This window comes from Canis aureus, chromosome 5 (genome assembly GCF_053574225.1).
Source record: "Canis aureus isolate CA01 chromosome 5, VMU_Caureus_v.1.0, whole genome shotgun sequence".
Taxonomy (NCBI): Eukaryota; Metazoa; Chordata; class Mammalia; order Carnivora; family Canidae; genus Canis; species Canis aureus.
In genome coordinates this window covers 71,821,266-71,838,160 of record NC_135615.1, presented here as the reverse complement: position 1 = coordinate 71,838,160, position 16,895 = coordinate 71,821,266, and the positions used below count along the sequence as shown (strand labels likewise).

Below are 16,895 nucleotides of genomic sequence, written 5' to 3'. Positions count from 1 at the left end.
AGCCACCCCCTACCCTTGACTCCTGTGCCCCTTCTTCCATCCACAAATCCAGCCACGGTGTTTCACTTCTCGCTTGCGGTTTGAACCTCTTCTTCTTCCATCCTGTCTCTCTGCTTCTTTCTTCTACTTTCAAGTTCATGTGATTCAATTGGGCCCATCCACCCACTCGAATTAGACTGAGATTATCTCCCACCACAAGGTCCATAACCTTAATCACATCTGCAAAGCCCCCTTTGGCAGCATGGTGACGTGTTCATAGGTGCCAGGGATTATAGCACACGGACATCTTAGGGGTGGGACACAACTCCCCGCACCGTGGAGAGGGGAGAAAAAGAAAGCAACATTTATCATGCATCTGCTAAGTGCCAAGGACCACGCAAGTTGTTTGGCATCCGTCATCTTATTTTGTCCTCACACCTGTCCTGCAAGTTAGGTATTATTATTCACATTCTACAGATAAGGAAACCGAGGGTCAGAGAGACCCGTGAAGGCCGTGCGGTGAGTAAGGGGTAGAGGCAGGATTGAAGCCACCCCTGCAGACTCAAGCCTGCTCCCTGTTCCGGGAGCCTCAGCACCATCTCGTCCAAGGCGAGGAGGAGGGGCTGGGCCAGCTGTGGAGGCTCGGTGCCCCCTCTCCGGGTGCCCTGTGAGCCTAGCACACACCTGCCCCCTGCCGGAGAAGGCTGGTGGGTGGCTCCTTCCTTCCCCAGGATGCAGGAGATGCTGGGATGCGAGCTGAGCGAGCAGGGAGCTGCTGACACAGACGCCTCACACCTGCTGGTGGATGCCCCTGGGTAGGGGGTCTCTGTTCTGCTGTCAGGTGAATCGAACAGGTCCAGCTAAACAGAAGGGCTTTGATATCAGCAGAGATTGGTGGAGCAGGGCGCAGAGCGGGGCTTTGGGAGGAAAAACATCCGCTCCACATTGTTTGTGGGTGGATTTAGACAATGAATTAAAAGTGCCAATCTGTGTCAGACACAGTAGAATTGCAATAAAAGAATTATATGCTTTTCCTCCCCGTTCTATCCCACATCCCCCTTTTCTAGGTCAGGTCTGAGCCTGCTCAACGCTACGTGAGAAGTGGCCAGGTTTTCCCCTTAGAGTAAAAGTTGTTTGCGATTTTCTGTGAAAGATGCAGATTTGGTACTTTTACAAGACAGCGTAGATTCTTTCTCCTACTCCTGTGGGTGTGCAGCTGGAACAGTGAAGGCACCTGAAACTCACTTTCTGGGGGTGCAGCTCACGATCTCCCACTGGGTTTCTTGGGTGCCTGCAGAACCTGCTCCATCTCGCATGCAGAACGGGCCCGTTGCTGCCTGGTGGGCTGGATGGAGGCTTCTTCCCCCGCTTGAGCCTCTGCACTCGATGTGCTGATAACGCGGTTTTAGCACATTTATAAACATTTGGGTATCTTCTTCGGTCATTTATTTTTCAGTTATTTTTAGAGGAAAATAAATTGTTTTTACGCTCTAATAAAATCACTGTTCTGCAGCCTCGAACGTGCCTGTGGATGTGAGCAGGGTCGGAAGAGCATCCCCCACCTGGCACCGAGAGTCAGCACTCCCCTGTTTCGGTCCTGGATGAACTGGTATTTTGCTGTGCAGCCTTGGGAAAGTCACTTCCCCTCTCTGGGCCTCAGAAACTCCCCCATCGTCCCAGATACTTATAGTCTGAATGTTCCAGGGGTGTGAGGTTCCAGGCAAATGTGAGCTAGAAGACTTTATGAAACTAGTGGGTACCTGCTACATGCCAAGCATAGAGCTGTATGCCAGGGAAGCAGATCTGTACCTTGACCTCAAAGAACACACCTTCTGGAGTGAGGAAATTCACTTGGCAAATGTGCAAAGTCACTGTACCACACAGAATGGAAGCTCCACGTGGGCAGGGAATTCTGTCATTTTCTTCCCTGTCTCCTCTGCCTGCGATGCTGATCTGAGCCCTGGCACCCCTTTTGGGGATGGGGACACATCGGGCTGAGCACTGCCTTCCCTTCAGGTGCCACTGTCACTCTTAGGCACACCCTGCTTTGCTCCCATCCCAGGGGGCAGCTGAGACTGTGCCTGTTGAAGCCTTGTGGATGCAAAAAAAAAAATTTTTTTTTAAATTTATTTACTTGAGAGAGAGAGAGAGAGAGAGCATGAGCAGGGGCAGAGGGAGAAGCAGGCTCCCCACTGAGCAGGGAGCCAATGCAGGACTCGATCCTAGGACCCTGGGATCAGGGCCCTGAGATCATGACCTGAGCCAAAGGCAGACGCTAAACTGTCTGAGCCACCAAGGTGTCCGTTTGTGAGTGCCTTTAATCCCGTAATCAATGTGCCAGGTGGGCAGGGACAGAACTAGTTGTGTATGCCGCTCACAGTGCCATGAAAGACCCGGCCTGGCCCAATCAATCAATACAACTGCAACAATATGACTCCCGCCTCAAATCGATAATGCTTACACAGTTAGGTGGGAGGGCTGTGGTTTACTGCCTTCCCCTGCACTGCGTCCTTTCTGGAATAACCAACCATCTCTCTTGCCGAAGAATGCCTCACCCCTTACTGGCCCCTCAGGCCCTGGGGGGCTGGCAGGTTCAGGCGCTCGGCACCTGGAACCAGTCCTGGGTGAGACGCTTCTCCTGTCAATTTTCCCGTGCAGCCCAGGGAGAGGGGGTTTCGGGGGGTTGAGCTACTTATCCAAGAATGCACAGCCAGGAAACAGCAGAGCCTCAGTGTGAGCCTGGGACCAACCCATTAAAAATAGTAGCAGCAATACCTGTAAACATGGAGAACAAAGTGCTGGTTGCAGAGGGGAGGGGAGTGGGGAGATGGGCACAGTGGGTGAAGGGGAGTGGGAGATAGAGACCTCCACTTACGGAAGGGGTAAGTCACGGGGATGGAAGACACAGAGCGAGGAAGACAGTCAGTGACTTGTAATAGTGATGAATGGGGACAGATGGCTGGCTACAGTTGGGAGCACAGCATAGTGTCTCCTGCCCAATCACCATGTGGTACACCTGGAACTAATGTAACGTTGTGGGTCAGCTACACTAAAAAAAATTAATTGAAAAAAATAACAAACATTTACGGAGCTCTTCCAGTGACTGGGAGGTGGGCTTGGGGAGGAGGGGCTCTGCGCAGGTTCCTGGGGAACTTGTAGGCGCTGACCATGGGGCAAGAAGAGAGGGACTCTGCGGGTGCACAGCAGGGGGGAGGGCAGGGAGGGAGGCAAGGGGCTCCAGGTGGCTGGGGGTGAAGGGCCTGCTCGGAGAGGCAGAGGGGCCCGATCCTGCCAGCCCAGGGAGCTTGGCAGTCAGAGGAGCTATGGAGGACTTTAGAAAGTTCTTCCATGAGGTAGACTGAATCCTGGCCCCATCGGCCTCTTTGGATGTAGCTCTTCCCCTGGGGCCCATGAAACATATTTTTGCGTCACCCCTGTGACCTCTAAAGAGAGACAGCTAGCTGCTGATGGCCTTGGCTCCCACCCACTGGATCTCTGTGCTTAAAGTTCCCCATAGAACATGGCACAGCATCGCTCCCCTACCCTCTTCGTGCCTGGTAGGCACCCTCCTGCTCATCAATCAAAATGGGTTCAAATTTGCTCTCTGCAGTTTTACAAAGCTGGCATTTGTGCGCTCCTGCTGGGAGCCGGACCCACTTCTAGAGCCTTGCATTCGCCCTCTCTTCCACCTTCAGACACGTCCACCATCTGTGATGACCCGGTGGCGTCCCCACTTCACAGGTGAGTGAGGTGCAGAGGGTCTGCCCCGAGAGACATGGGAAGACAGTGGTGGAGCTGGGCCTTGAACCCTGGCCTGGTCCATGCTCCTGTATCTGTGCTCGAACAGGTGCCTCCTTTGCCTCCTTTGTCGTGTTATTCTCTGTGCTTTTTCCCATGTTAAACCTTCGCAATATGTAAACAAGAAAACAAAATAACTTTAATTAGACCATCACATCTGCGGTCCTGGCCTCCCTGAGCCCAGGGGACTGCATCTGACTCCCACTCATGGAGTCCTCACCTGTGCTGGTCCTCCAAGAAGCCCTTTACCACCAACTCCTTTAATCCTCCTAGAAACCCCTGAGATGGGATTGGTCACCTCCATCTCCCAGCTGAGGGCAACGTGGCTCAGAGAGGCAAAGGGACTTGTCTAAAGTCACTCAGCCTGCCAGTGCCAGGCCGAGACGACCACTTCCGGAGCCCTTGCTCTGAACTCCTGGGCAGAGTTCTCTGAGCCTGACTGTCATGAAGAAGAGATGGAGTGGGGAGAACAGATTTGTGTTGGGTTTTGGTGACCCGAAATGGGGGTTCAGAGCTCTGCATCACCTTCAGGCTGCTTCACCCTTCAGGCAGAGCGTCTGAGCCCCTGTGCTAGGTGTGGCCCGTGTGACCGTTCTTGCCTAGATTATGGCTTCTATGGTTTGATTTTCTTTATTTCTTTTTTTTTTTTAAAGATTTTATTTATTTATTTATTAATGAGAGACACACAGAGAGAGGCAGAGACACAGGCGGAGAGAGAAGCAGGCTCCATGCAGGGAGCCTGATGCAGGACCCGATCCCGGGACTCCAGGATCATGCCTTGAGGCGAAGGCAGATGCTCAACTGCTGGCATCTCCATGGTTTGATTTTCCAGGCCCGTGTGATTTGTGTCACTTAGCGCTGTCTTCCCCAGGACTCTGATGGTCACTTACGTGCTCCTGCCCCTTCTTCTCAATGGCTAGATCAGGGCCTCCAGCCCCTGCTGTCCTATCCCTGGCCCTTTTGGAGCTGGATCAAAGGGCAAGCTCATGCACTGTGCTTAGTTCAATAGCCAGTCGTGAAGGACACCTGGTTTGAGGCCTTGTCCATGCTGAGCTCTTCAGTAAGGTTCTGCTCTGTAACAAAAAGCCCCAAGTCACAGTGCCTTGAATGCCACCCCCTCCAATTTATTGTTTTTAATCCTACATGTCTGCCGTGGGTTGGGTGGGGGTGGCTGTGCTCGTCACCTGTGCTCAAGCACAGCCATCCACAGACCCAGGGTGACAAAGTAGCTATTATGCCAGAGGTGAAGACAGCTCTGGTGGGGTTAATACCAGAAACTAAATGCTCAGCAAGGAAGTGATGCACATTACTTCTGCTCATACAACTCAATGACCAGAACTCATCACATGGTCCCACTGAACCACAGGGCACAGAAAGTTCAGTCCTACCACAGGCCCATAAGGGGGACATGTGAAAATGTTTGGCAAAATTACCAGGCGCCAAGGGGGGGGGGTGAATGGTAATGACACTGCCCTCATCTTCTTCATGCCCCCTCCCACCCTGGCTGTGCCCAGGGGGCTAGGGTTTCAGCAAAGTGACCATGTTGATTTTCTTCCCACTCAGCCCTGGTGGGCTCGAAGATAGAACTATCCCAAGAGACTGAGAGTCAGGAGCTAAATGATCTGATGGTGATCGCAGAGCTCAGAAGTCACTGGGCTGGGATAGGAACCCAGGTTCATCTGGCTCAAAGCCCAGTCCTCTTCTCCTAGAACCATGGTGCCCCTGAAAAGGATCAGCAAATACGGCCAAGCTGTAGGGTGGCCAGGGTGAGGTGCCAAGGCAGGGACAGTCAGTGCTCTAGGCCAATGTTAGCCCCAGAATTGGGGAGGGTTTCAGGAGGGGCCCCGTCCTGACCTGACAGGTGGATGGACTCCTAGAGGCTGGAGAGAGGGACGGGCCAGCAGGAGCTCCACAGCTGTGAGAAGGCCCAGGGGATGGAGAAGCTGAGGCAAGTTGGCCTGGCGGAGTGGATGTGGGAGGAAGAGGAGGAGAAGGATGAGGAGGAGAAGCTCACGTGGTGGGCTGGGTCCAGACACACTGATTTTGGCATCGGACAGATTTGGGCTTGCAACCCAGACCTGCCATTTCATAGCAGATCTTGAATTTGGTTAGCCCTTCCTCATGTGTTTAAAGAAAACCACAGCTCCTCAGGTGGCTATGAGGTTAGTTAAGGAAATGCAAGGCGCAGTGTGTGATGTTGGGGATGTGTAGTCAAGACCTCAGCAAAGGCCTCAGATAGGGAGTGGCTCCTTTGTGCAGGCCACCTGCCAACCACTTGGCATGAACTCAGTCACTGAATCCTCGGAACAACTGGTGAGGTACCTATGGATGGTAGCAACGGATGACATACCCATTTTACAGGTGAGGAACGTGGAGGCCCGAGAGGTTGATGCCCACAGACTAGTAGCTCAGTCCTTTCCTACCACATGTGGCCCTTTGCTTTTCCTTATGAACCTTAGGGCTTGACAACCAAGCTCTAGGTTAACGGAGCACGAACAGACCCTGACACCCCCACCACCTCCTCCCCACCCCTCCGATCTCCCAAATCCCCAGCCTGCCTTTTAAAAGCTCCATTTCCCCAGAGGGGGGACCACTTCATTACAGAAAGGCAGGAGGACGTGGAGGCCAAGGAAACTCTCGGCTTGAGCATCACTTTGGAAATCGATGCGCCGTGATTGCGAACCCAGCCTCTGTGGGCATCTGCCTAATTGTAGCTGGATCTTTGCAGGCTTCTCACCAGGCTCATCCACCCCCGTGCACCGGCAGAGCCGTTCCGAGAGCATCATTGATCTCTTGACTAAAGCGTCCTCAGGAAATACAGATCTGCTGTTACCCGGAGAGCCGTCTGCCATGGAGGCACAAAGACACGCTGCCAGGAGGACAGGAGCCATCATTTCCTTGAAAGGCCACCCTCTGGCGCTGTATCCCCCCCACCTCTTCCTGGCTTTGATCTGGGCCTCACAGCTTAAACCTAGTAACTCTAGGCCTATATCGTCAGGCCTGTGTCACAGAGCAGCAGGGGGAAAGCCATCAATAGGGTGTTAAAGGTGTCTCCGGTTGTGTGCAAGTTGGCTGGTAGGAGGGCCCTTGGCAGCTGGCACTGAGTTAGCACCTATTTATCTGCATGGGGGGAGTCGGTGGGAGGCTGATTCGATGCTCTTGTCTTGGGGCTGTCCCCCAGCTAAAAGGCTAAGGCAGTGGCAGAGGTGGAGGGTTCCGAGAGGATCGGCAGGCCCTGGAAAAACAACAACAACAACATTGTCCTTGAGGGCAGAAGTGGGCAGAATAAGTAAAGGGTGTCTCTACGACTTGGTGCCCGCTCACTGGGGAGTTCCAGAAAGGGAGACAGGAAGAAGAGCACCCGTCACGTCGCTGGCAGGACGGGGTCATCTGATCTGGGGAAGGTCCCGTGGGTCCAACTGCCGCATTGGGTTGGCGGGGCCTTGGGAGCCCAGGGAGGGAAAGGGAGCCTGTTCCTGGTCAGCCCAGAAGTTGGTGGAGGAAAGAGAGAGGTTGATGTCCTGGTTAGATCGTTGGCTCCTGAAGGGGCGATGTCTCTGTGCACAGAGCACCGGGGAGAGAACACGGTTTCCTTCAGCCACCCCGAGAGTGCCCAGAAGTATAGATCAAGAGTCAGTAAACCACAGCCCGTGGGCCACATCCGGCCCTACAGTCTGTTTTTTGTAAATAAAGTTTTATTAGAACGCAGCCATACCCATTTGTTTCTGGGCTGCCTGAGGCTGCTTTCACACTGCTCTGCACAGCCGAGGAGTCACTAGAGATTGTAGGAAGGCCAAAGTATTTACTGTCTGGCCCTTGATAGAAAAAAAAAAAATCTGTGGATCCATTGTGTGGACGCTTGCTGGAGAGTATCTTATACAGAAATTATGTAGAGGTTTTGTGCACATTTTAGTATTAGGACTAAACGTAAATACCTATTTCAAATGGATTCCACAGATCTGAAAACTGACAGCAGCAAAGCTTTCCCAGTGGTGGTGGGGAGAGGAAGAGCCTGCCCACGCCTGGTGTCTCCTGCCCCTGCTCTGCCCCCAAGAAGGGCTGCCAGATTAGAATACAGGACATCTGCTTACATTTGGATTCCACATACACAATGACTTAAAAAAAAAAAAAAAAGAATAAGTATATCCCAAATTTGAGTGAATCACACTTATACATATATTTCTGACTTTTACTTCTATTTGCTAAATCTGGCAACCCAGCCCTTGAGCCACTTCAGAGGAAGCACGTCAGAAAAAAAAGCTTTGGTCTCTGGAAGAGATTTCAAATTCCTTAGCCTGGCATTTCAGATCTGTCTTTGGCCAAAGTCTGCAGCGCATCGCCCGCTCCGAGCTCTCCGTGCACCAAGCTCTCCGTGCGCTTCCATCCTTCAGCCTCCAGCTCTACGGAGCTCCTTCCAGCGTCCTCACCTACCTGGTGTCCTCGCACCTGGGTGCTCCTGCCTACACTAGCTCCCCCTACCTGTCATCTCTGTCACCCTCTGTCACCTTGCCCCTTGCTCAGCTTTGCCTCTTGACCCGGGTGGCAGAAGCACCTCTCACTAGGTGTCAGGTGACAGAGTCACCCCGTGCAGGTAAGCTGAACCCGGGGAACAACAGATGCAGATCTCTGGCCTAGGCTCCTCATGAAGTGTGGCTCATGGACAGGAGTGTTGGCAAAGTCATCCTGGGGCCAAGGCTTGAAGGGCTTCTTCATCCTTTCCAGGGCACTCCTCCCTGGTCCTTTCCAGAAGATCAGAGCCTTTCACTGGCAACCTGCCTCCGACCAAATGAATGTAGGAAGCAGACTTCTGGAAGGCGGGCCTTGGCGAGGGCTCTGGTGGACGTGTGACTCCCCCCACCCAGTGTGGGGGGCTCCAGGTGCCTCTGGGGAGCAGGAAGGGGAGCAGGAGGGCAGGGGCCTTGGAGGACCAAGGGTGGTAGGGGGAGGCTGCCTAATGGGTCTGCTTACTTCCATTTGCCCAGGGTTACCTTTAAATGGAATAAAATGATCCACTCACTAATCCCTTTTATTTCCATTCAGTGCTTCTAGAAAAGGCTTACTTGACACTTTAGGAGGAGGGGAAAAAAGATAAGCGAGAGACAGAATTTTCAGTAGAAATCTCAGGATGGAGGACTCACAGTGAATGCAGCATTTGGTGCTTCTTTGTGTCTCTGTAAATGAGATCAGGTGAGGGGAGAAGGTAGGTCCCACGCCTCGCCCTCTGGCAGCAAGTATGCCAGCGTCTCCTCTGCATGGCCCTGTTTGGGGGAAGGCTCTGGCTGCCTGGCACATGTCTCCACCCTCCCACCCCCCATGATGGGCAAGGTTTGTACCTCCCGCTCCTCATGGGCAACTTCAAAGTCCATGTAAAGAAGTAGTCCAGACAGGGCCACTAGTTTTGTTTTGTTTTGTTTATATTTTTTAAGAGAGTGAGAGAGAGCGTGTGCAAGTGGGAGTGGGCGGTTGGGGCAGAGGGGGAGAGGAAGAGAGAATCCCAAGCAGACTCCACGCTGAGTTCAGAGCCTGATGCGGGGCTCGATCTCAGGACCCCGAGATCACGTCCCGAGCCAAAATCAAGAGTCAGATGCTTAACCAGCTGAGTCCCCCCAGGCGCCCCCAGAGATGCCCATTCATTTGAAATATGCGTTGTTCCCTGGACCATGGCCATCTCCTTAAGAGACGTATCCAGGGGTGGCTTTGTCAAACCAGATGCTTTTGATGACATTGCCAGACTGCCTCTGCTCAAGCCTTGGCTTCACCATCTAGTCTGCTTGTGACCGTGCAAAATGCTTCCCTGTGTGTGCCTCAGTTTCTTTATCTGGAAGACGAGATAATAACAGTACCCACCCCCTCTAAGGTTGTCATGAAGAATTCAAGTTTTCACTAAACTGTCCAACACATAGAGAACACTCCAGAAACTTTAGCCACTACCATTATTATTATTCTCAGAGCACCCCCCAAAAAGCGGTGCCAGTTTCTGTGACTGGCAGCACTTCTTGAAGGGTCTCAGTGCAAACAGGATAGAGGGAGCTGGTTTCCTGTCCTGGGTCTTGTTCTGACACGCATGTGATCTTGCTGTGTCCTGGTCTCTCTTTCTGAGTGTCAGGTTTTCATCTGTTCAATTAGCCTGTGGTCTTAGGTGATCACCAAAATCCCTTCCAAGTGATGAACTGAGGAATAGAAATGGCCAGAAAGCAAGGCACTCCTTTCAATAGGACAGACATGCCTTTTGAGATCTTTCAAATGACTCAAGAAAACCTGTTGGTGAAGTAGAGATAAACCTCACTCCTGGCTGACGAAATGTTCTGAGCCATGTGGGGCTACCTGGTTTCCTACACGTCATAGACATTGATTGGAAGGCGCCACGGGCAAGGTTCAGGAAATGGAAATCACGCAAGCCTTCATCCATGGGCTTGCAGAACGCACGGTTATGGGATCCCAGGTGCACACCAATCACCGGTTCTGGGCACAGAGAATTTGACTTTGAGAAAGATAGACAAGGGCTCCTCCGCACAGAAGTTTACATTCTGGAGTAGGAGGCAGGCCAACAAGTATGATAATAAGTAGACTGATTTCAGGCCATGATGACGGCTATGAAGGTAAAACTGTGCTGGACGGGGCCAGAGGCTGTGGCAAAGGAGGAGGGAAAGGTGTCATAGCATGACAAGGGAGGGCTTCCTGGAGGAGATGATATTTGAACTTGGGCCTGAACGATTGCTAATTTTAATAGGGGAAACACTGTCACTTCCAGTCCTGCTTTTATTATTAATTGATTTAGCAATAGCCAATGCAAATGTGCCCAGAATTATGACCAGTTTGTGTTAGGGAGATGCTATTGTACTTCCAGAGACAGGTCTAAATTTCTCCATAAAAATGCAAAGGTGAATTCCAGGCTCAGAACTCCTTTCTTGAATTTGGGGTGTATCTGACAGCATTCTGATATTAGCAAAATTTTAAGTTCAGCAGAATTTCTTTTATACACATGGTAATAACTTCTCCGGTCCCGGCCCCCTGCCCTGCGCTGCCTGGTTTCCCGGGGCCCTTCTGGCTGCCCAGGGACCCCGAGGTTGGCCCAGTGGTTCCCAAGGCAGGTCCTCTCCACACTCATGGAGTTACAGGTCGGGGAGCCCAGGCCCCCATTTCACAAATAAAGAAGCTGAGGTCAGTGAGGGAAAGTGACTTCTCCACCACAGCTCTTAGGGGTAGAATCTGGCACAAGGATATCTCCGCAGGCCCCTTAAACCACAGCCCACGCAGAGCAGCTGCCCTTCCCAGACCAGTTCTGCGATGATAACTTCGATGAATTCATCAACCGATTCATTCAAAGGACAATCACTGGGCAGCCCCGGTGGCGCAGCGGTTTGGCGCCGCCTGCAGCCCAGGGCGTGATCCTGGAGACCCTTGATCGAGTCCCATGTCCGGCTCTCTGCATGGAGCCTGCTTCTCCCTCTGCCTGTGTCTCTGCCTCTCTCTGTCTGTGTCTCTATGAATAAATAAAGTCTTAAAAAAAAAAAAGACAATCACTGATGGCTCCTTGTGCCAGGTGATGTTCGAGGCCTTAGGGAAATGGGGGAGCATAAGGTTAAATCTCTGTTCTCAGGGAGGGCTGGCAGTGTGAACAGAGGCAAACCAACGGGGAAAAGGCCCATTCGCATCATCCTCATCCTCATGGTCATCTCTGTTTTACAGGCTGCTGCGGGAATGAACACCGCGTGGCTGGGGGCAGGACTGGAGGTTTAGCAGCGCAGGTGACACCTGAAACGTAAAGAAGCGACTGCGTTTGCTGCACCCAGAGGTAGGTAATCATCTGAAGCCTGAAGTGTAGGAGGGGCGTGGCTGGAAGGGCCAGAGAGGGAGCCTGGGGCCAGACCCGGAGGGCGTTCAAACACCTGGCCAAATGCCCAGCAGCACGATGGCTCACACCACCCTTCTGCTACCCGCCCTTCCCTCCCTCCTTTCTGGCTGGCCCTTCCCCCACTGTCTGTGTTTCCGGTCTGGTTGCCAATCAACCTTCCCTCTCCCCACTTAGGAGTGAGCATGGGACCCAGAAACGACCATTCCCAGAGCCTCACCCAGGTGGCTGCTGTGACTGCTGCAGGTGTAGGCACACGGTGCAAGCGGGGCCAATCAGAGCCCTGCTCTGGGGTTTTATGATTGGAGGCCCGGGGAGGGAAAGGCTCTGTTTCCCTGGGCTGCTGAAAACCTGGGGCCATTTTTGGCTCTGACCACCTGTCTGTCTGGTCATTTGGGAGAAAAGATGAGCTGGGCTTCTGACCTTGTGTTATGTCCATGGAAATGGGTTTCCTCCCCATGCTTGTAATCGCTAACTGCCTGGTTACATCCTTACCTGAAGCAGGTGCCCCCCTGCGCCGGCCGGCCCTCCCCTGGCACGGCCAGGCTTTCCCCACCCCGTCCCTCTTGCCTTTCCCGACTCATCCTGAAGGATAAGTTTTCCTCACCTCCGCAGGAGTGCTCCGAAGCTCCGCTTTGCTGGAGGGACTGGGACGCCTCACTGCTCGTCACAGTTCTCAGGAAGCCGGGGCTCTCTCAATTATTTATTAGGCAGACTTTTTCCATCAAAGGGCCTGAAATTCTGAAAACTTTTCCCTGCCACGCATAGTTGCCTGCTGGGAGAGTCGCAGGGTCCTACCAAATTAGTGAGCCCAGGAGAGACCTGAGCGTGTGCTGCTCCCAACGGGATCAAGCCTGGCTGGGTTGTTCTAAAACAGGAGGGGAAGGCTGACCTGGTTCGGGGCTGGTTATTTGGGGCCGGCTTTCCGGGGCTGCTCCCCAGGGTGCTCGCTGGGTGAGGGCTCAGGGCAGGACCAGCAGGAGGTCGGGGAGCTGCTATCCGGTGGGTGGGCAGAGCTGAGTGAGACGCTGTTCAGAGGAGGGTGGATATTTCTGCCCTTGGCTGTGTCCATGAGGGTGAAGACCCTGTGAGAGGGGCCGTTGGTTACTGAGGTCCGACTCTCCCCCACCAGCCCCGGTCTGTGTCACCCCAGGATTTCCTGACACTCAAATCTATTTGAGTACATGCCTATTAGTTTTGCACTCAACTAAAGTCAACAGCCTTTACAGGTCTGGCTCATGGAGCTTTCCAGCTGGAGGGGGCGTCAGAAGTCATGAGCGTGCAGCTTCAGAGGTGTAGCTTGCTTTCAGCTTCGACATTTCTGGAGTCCCTCGCCTTAGAATATAGCAGCCCAGCTCTTTAGCACAGATTTGAGGTCTGTCACTTCCAGCCCCACTTCTGGCTACAATAAACATTTCCCCAACATGTTGTAAACCTGCACTGCTCTGGTCCTTTGCACCCGCCCCGAGCTCTCTTCCTCTCTCCCACCTGCTGTGATTCTAAGCATCTGCCAAGCATAGACCAGGTGTCTCCTCCTCCCTGGAGCCCTTCCCTGCCCTCCCCAGGCAGAACTCACTTCTCGGCCCTCCATCTCCTTATTGGGACCTCAGTTTGAAGGTTTGCCTCTTGGAAAGACCTTCACCGACTTGCCCACTCCGTGCACGCTGCTGGCCCCACCCAGAGCCAGGTTCCACCGTCACCCTGTGGCGCCTTCCTCCCAGCGCCCTCCCGCCTGGCACACTCCCGTCCTGTGTCGCCCCCCTGTCCTTCCTGCCTCCCTGCTCCAGACACAGGCCCCTCGCTGGTCACCGCTGCACCCCAGCACCCCGGCAGCCCCCGTGGGCCCGCGCCTAGCAGACCCTCAGGAAGCCTGGTGGCAGGAGCGGCCGAGCGGGCCCTCCTCCGGCGTCACGCGTTTTCTCCCGGGAACGGGCCCCAGTCCCCAGCAGCAGCAGCAGCGGGAGCCCCGGCGCCTCCGTCCACCCTCCCCCGCGGCAGAGGCGGCTGGGAGCCCCCAGGCCTGCGCAGCGGCCCCCCCACCCCCCTCCGGCCTCCTAATAGCAGCCGCGTTTTGAGAGTTTGGAGAAGGAGCCTTAAGCCCCGCCGAGTGGGTAAATCACGTGGATAAATGGCCAAGCACAGATTTGCACAGCAGCCTGCGACGGACGCATCTTCAGGGGCGCTAGGGCAGGAGCCGGTGCTTTGGGCAAAAGGCGCCCTGGCAGGAGAGGCCGAGGCCTCCCCGGGACTCCGACGAGGGCGGGGCCAGGGGTTTGAGCCCAGCTGTGTGCACCCCGCGCTGCCTGTCCCGGGGCTCCCAGGGAAGCGGCCCGCTCCGGCCCGGGGTGTCCAGGTGCGTCCTCCTGCTTCCCTCCCTCCTGCCCACACGCGACCTCAGAGGACACAGGGCAGGTCTGTCCCCGGGAGCCTGGGCCGTGCATAGCGGGTCCGTCATCACTGCTGGGCCCTCTCCTGCCTGCAGCTCCACGAGATCAGCGGGGTTCCGGGGGGTCCTCAGTGCGTCCCACGGGCTCATGGGGCTGGGGTGCCGGGGCTCGGGTTTGGGCTGTTGCTCAGTGAGGAAAGAAGGGCTCCCTCACGGTCAGACTGAGAGGGGCTTGGTGGCCATCCGCCAGGGACACCTGGGCGCCTGAAGGGGGAGCAGGGACAGATACGGGAGGCAGTGACTCGGGGGTGGGTCCTAGGAGTGCGGTGAATGCCCAGATCTCTGTGGGTGGACGGGGCTCAGCCACGAGGAGCACCTGCTGGTGGCCAGGCACAGCACCTGCCTGACATTTGTCACCTCACTCAGCCGGTGAGGCAGGTGGGATCCCATTGCCCACATGAAGAAAGTAAGATCTCAGAGAGGGTGAGCCATCTGTCCAGCGTCCCACAGCCAATCCCTCCTCCACACAATACTGGCCAGCTGGGAAAAGACAGCCCAGCTTCCCTGGCTTTGCACCAGCCAGAGATCCCCCAATTGCACCCGCCTCCCGACCGCGGGGCTGGAGGGAAGAGGGAAGGATGCAGGGCAGGATCTTTCTTGGGGTCTGAGATGCATACCTGGGTTCTGCTCATCAGGAGATGACCTGTTGTGTCATAGCCCTGCCCCCTGCTGTACCCCCTCCCACCATCACTAATGGATTGAGGCAATTCGTTGGAAAGAAAATATGAGACTTATGGCTGCTGGGTTAGTGCCTCAGTGGTGCCTCATCCAGAGGAAGGCTGCACAGAGCTGCGGGACTATATGTGCTTCCTGACGTCCCTGCTCATGGCAGCTCTTCCCCAGCGCCTGGGGCAGCTCCTGGCTCCCACTGGTGTCCCCAAGCCTGTCCTTCCTTCTTAACTCCTTTAGAACTCATTGTCTCCAGGGGAGCCGTCCCTCCATGCTGAGCTCCCCTCACCCTGCCCGAGACTTTTTGGGCTTCTCGCTTCTGCACCCTCCAGTTCCCATTTCCTGGGGGCTTCAGGACTGGGCTAGAAGCTTGGGAGCCTTGGGTTCAGTAGCCATAGCAACTGGTCCTCTCTGGCTGGGGTCCTGTCTCTACCGCCTCCACCTTGGACCAACCTCATAAAACCTGCCTGGACTCCACTGGGTTCCCCTCTACTATTGCCTCCTCTTCTCATCCATTTCCATGGCAGCCAGGAAGATCTTCCTAAAAGCTGAATCATTAAAGTCCTTCTCCTGCTTAAACTCTCTAGTGGCTCCCACCACCCCCACCAGCCTGCACTTTGTGTGAAGTCTGAACACTCATCATGGGAGAATTGGAGAATTGTGTATGGTCTTTGCAGGGAGTGGATGACTAATGAGAGAGGTTATTGAAGGGAGTTTGATGGAGGGATGATCCCCAAGGTGTGGACAGGATACAGGAAACCGGGAGGGGCTGGCGTGGCGCCTGGGAGCCAGCAGCAGTGAGGACCTGGGTTCATCCTCAACCTGATGGGGCCAGAGGAGGGAGCGGTTACCAGCCCCAGAGAGAACAGCAGGCATGGGACAGGGGTTGCCCGATAGATGGAGCTGGGGCCCTGGGGGAGCTGCAGCCACTGCCAACCGTGGCTTGGAGGAGGGAGCCCAGGAGTGAGGACTTGCCCTTACACCCCCGCCCTTGGTCTCCTCTGCTGCTTCCAGGACCTGATAGAAGTCAGAGCCCAGGAGGGCACAGGGCCCCGTCCTTGAACCCCTGGAGGGTCTCTGGGCACAGAGCAGGGGAGGTGGCGAGGTGGGTCTAGAGGGCACATGAAGGAGGGCAGTATGTGTGGCTTTGGAGGCTGAATCAGATCTGCTCTGCCTGCCCCCCACCCTAGACCTTGTCTCCTGCCCTTTGCCCCCTACTCACCATTTCCATCACCCCGGCCTTTGTTCAATTTCTTATTCCTCCCTCAGGACCTTTGCACTTGTTCTTTCCTCTCCCTGGGAGGCTTTTCTTCCTCATCCTCTGAGGACATTGAAATCTCAGCAGTAATGTCATCTCCTCCTAGGGCCGATCCAATCACCCAGCCTACCGTGTCCCTCTGCCCCTCCACTACTTCTGTCTCCCTGCCCTGCTTTATTGTCATCATAGCACCCATCACTATGCAACATCTGCTGCTGGACTTCTTTGTTTAGCTGGACCACCCATGCCAAGAGACCCATGCCAGGTCTCTCCTGTGCCTGCCATATCCTCGGCACCAAGGGCAGTGTCTGCATACATTAGGTGATTAATGGTTATTTCTTGAATGACTGTCTAATAACAAGGCAGGAGAGGGGAGCGGATAAGAGCACAGGCTTTGCAGTGACATGGTCTGTGTGTGAAGCCCTGCTTCACCACCTTCTTAGCTGTGTGACCTCAGTCAAGTTGCTTGACCAAGCCTCTCTGTGCCTCAGTTTCCTCATCTGTTAAATGGAAATAATAAGACAATGTGCCTCTTCAGGTTGTTGTAACAATTAAGTGAGTAATCGTGCAGCACTGCCCTGGCCTGTGGTCATAGGTGGTACATGAGGATGTGCTCTTATTCTTGATCTCAGCATCTGAGCTCTGCCTTGGTCCTTCTTCCCAGACCCCACACCCTCCAGGACTGAGATTCAGCCCCTCCTCCTACCTCACATACCTCCAAGTCGTGCAGAATTTCTAAGGAGGGCCTAGACCTCCACTTCAGGCTCTGGCCACCCTCCTGGCCTCACACAAAGCCTTCCTGTCTCCTTTCTGGGCAGCAGCGGGGAATCTTCAGCTCCTCAGAGGAGCCCTGCTTCTCTTTGCTCTAGAGAGGACATCCCCCTGTTCATCCT

At 54.5% G+C, this 16,895-nt stretch overlaps 2 long non-coding RNA genes across 2 annotated transcripts; both read left to right on the top strand.

The window, feature by feature from the left end:
- The first annotated feature begins 551 nt into the window (after nt 1-551).
- On the top strand, nt 552-3,715 carry LOC144313512 (uncharacterized). Its single transcript, XR_013379156.1, has 3 exons — nt 552-820; nt 1,493-1,588; nt 3,590-3,715. It is a non-coding gene; the product is annotated as an uncharacterized LOC144313512 (long non-coding RNA).
- Nucleotides 3,716-7,548: 3,833 nt separating this feature from the next.
- On the top strand, nt 7,549-13,044 carry LOC144314542 (uncharacterized). Its single transcript, XR_013380429.1, has 3 exons — nt 7,549-8,654; nt 11,467-11,572; nt 12,859-13,044. It is a non-coding gene; the product is annotated as an uncharacterized LOC144314542 (long non-coding RNA).
- Nucleotides 13,045-16,895: the final 3,851 nt, after the last annotated feature.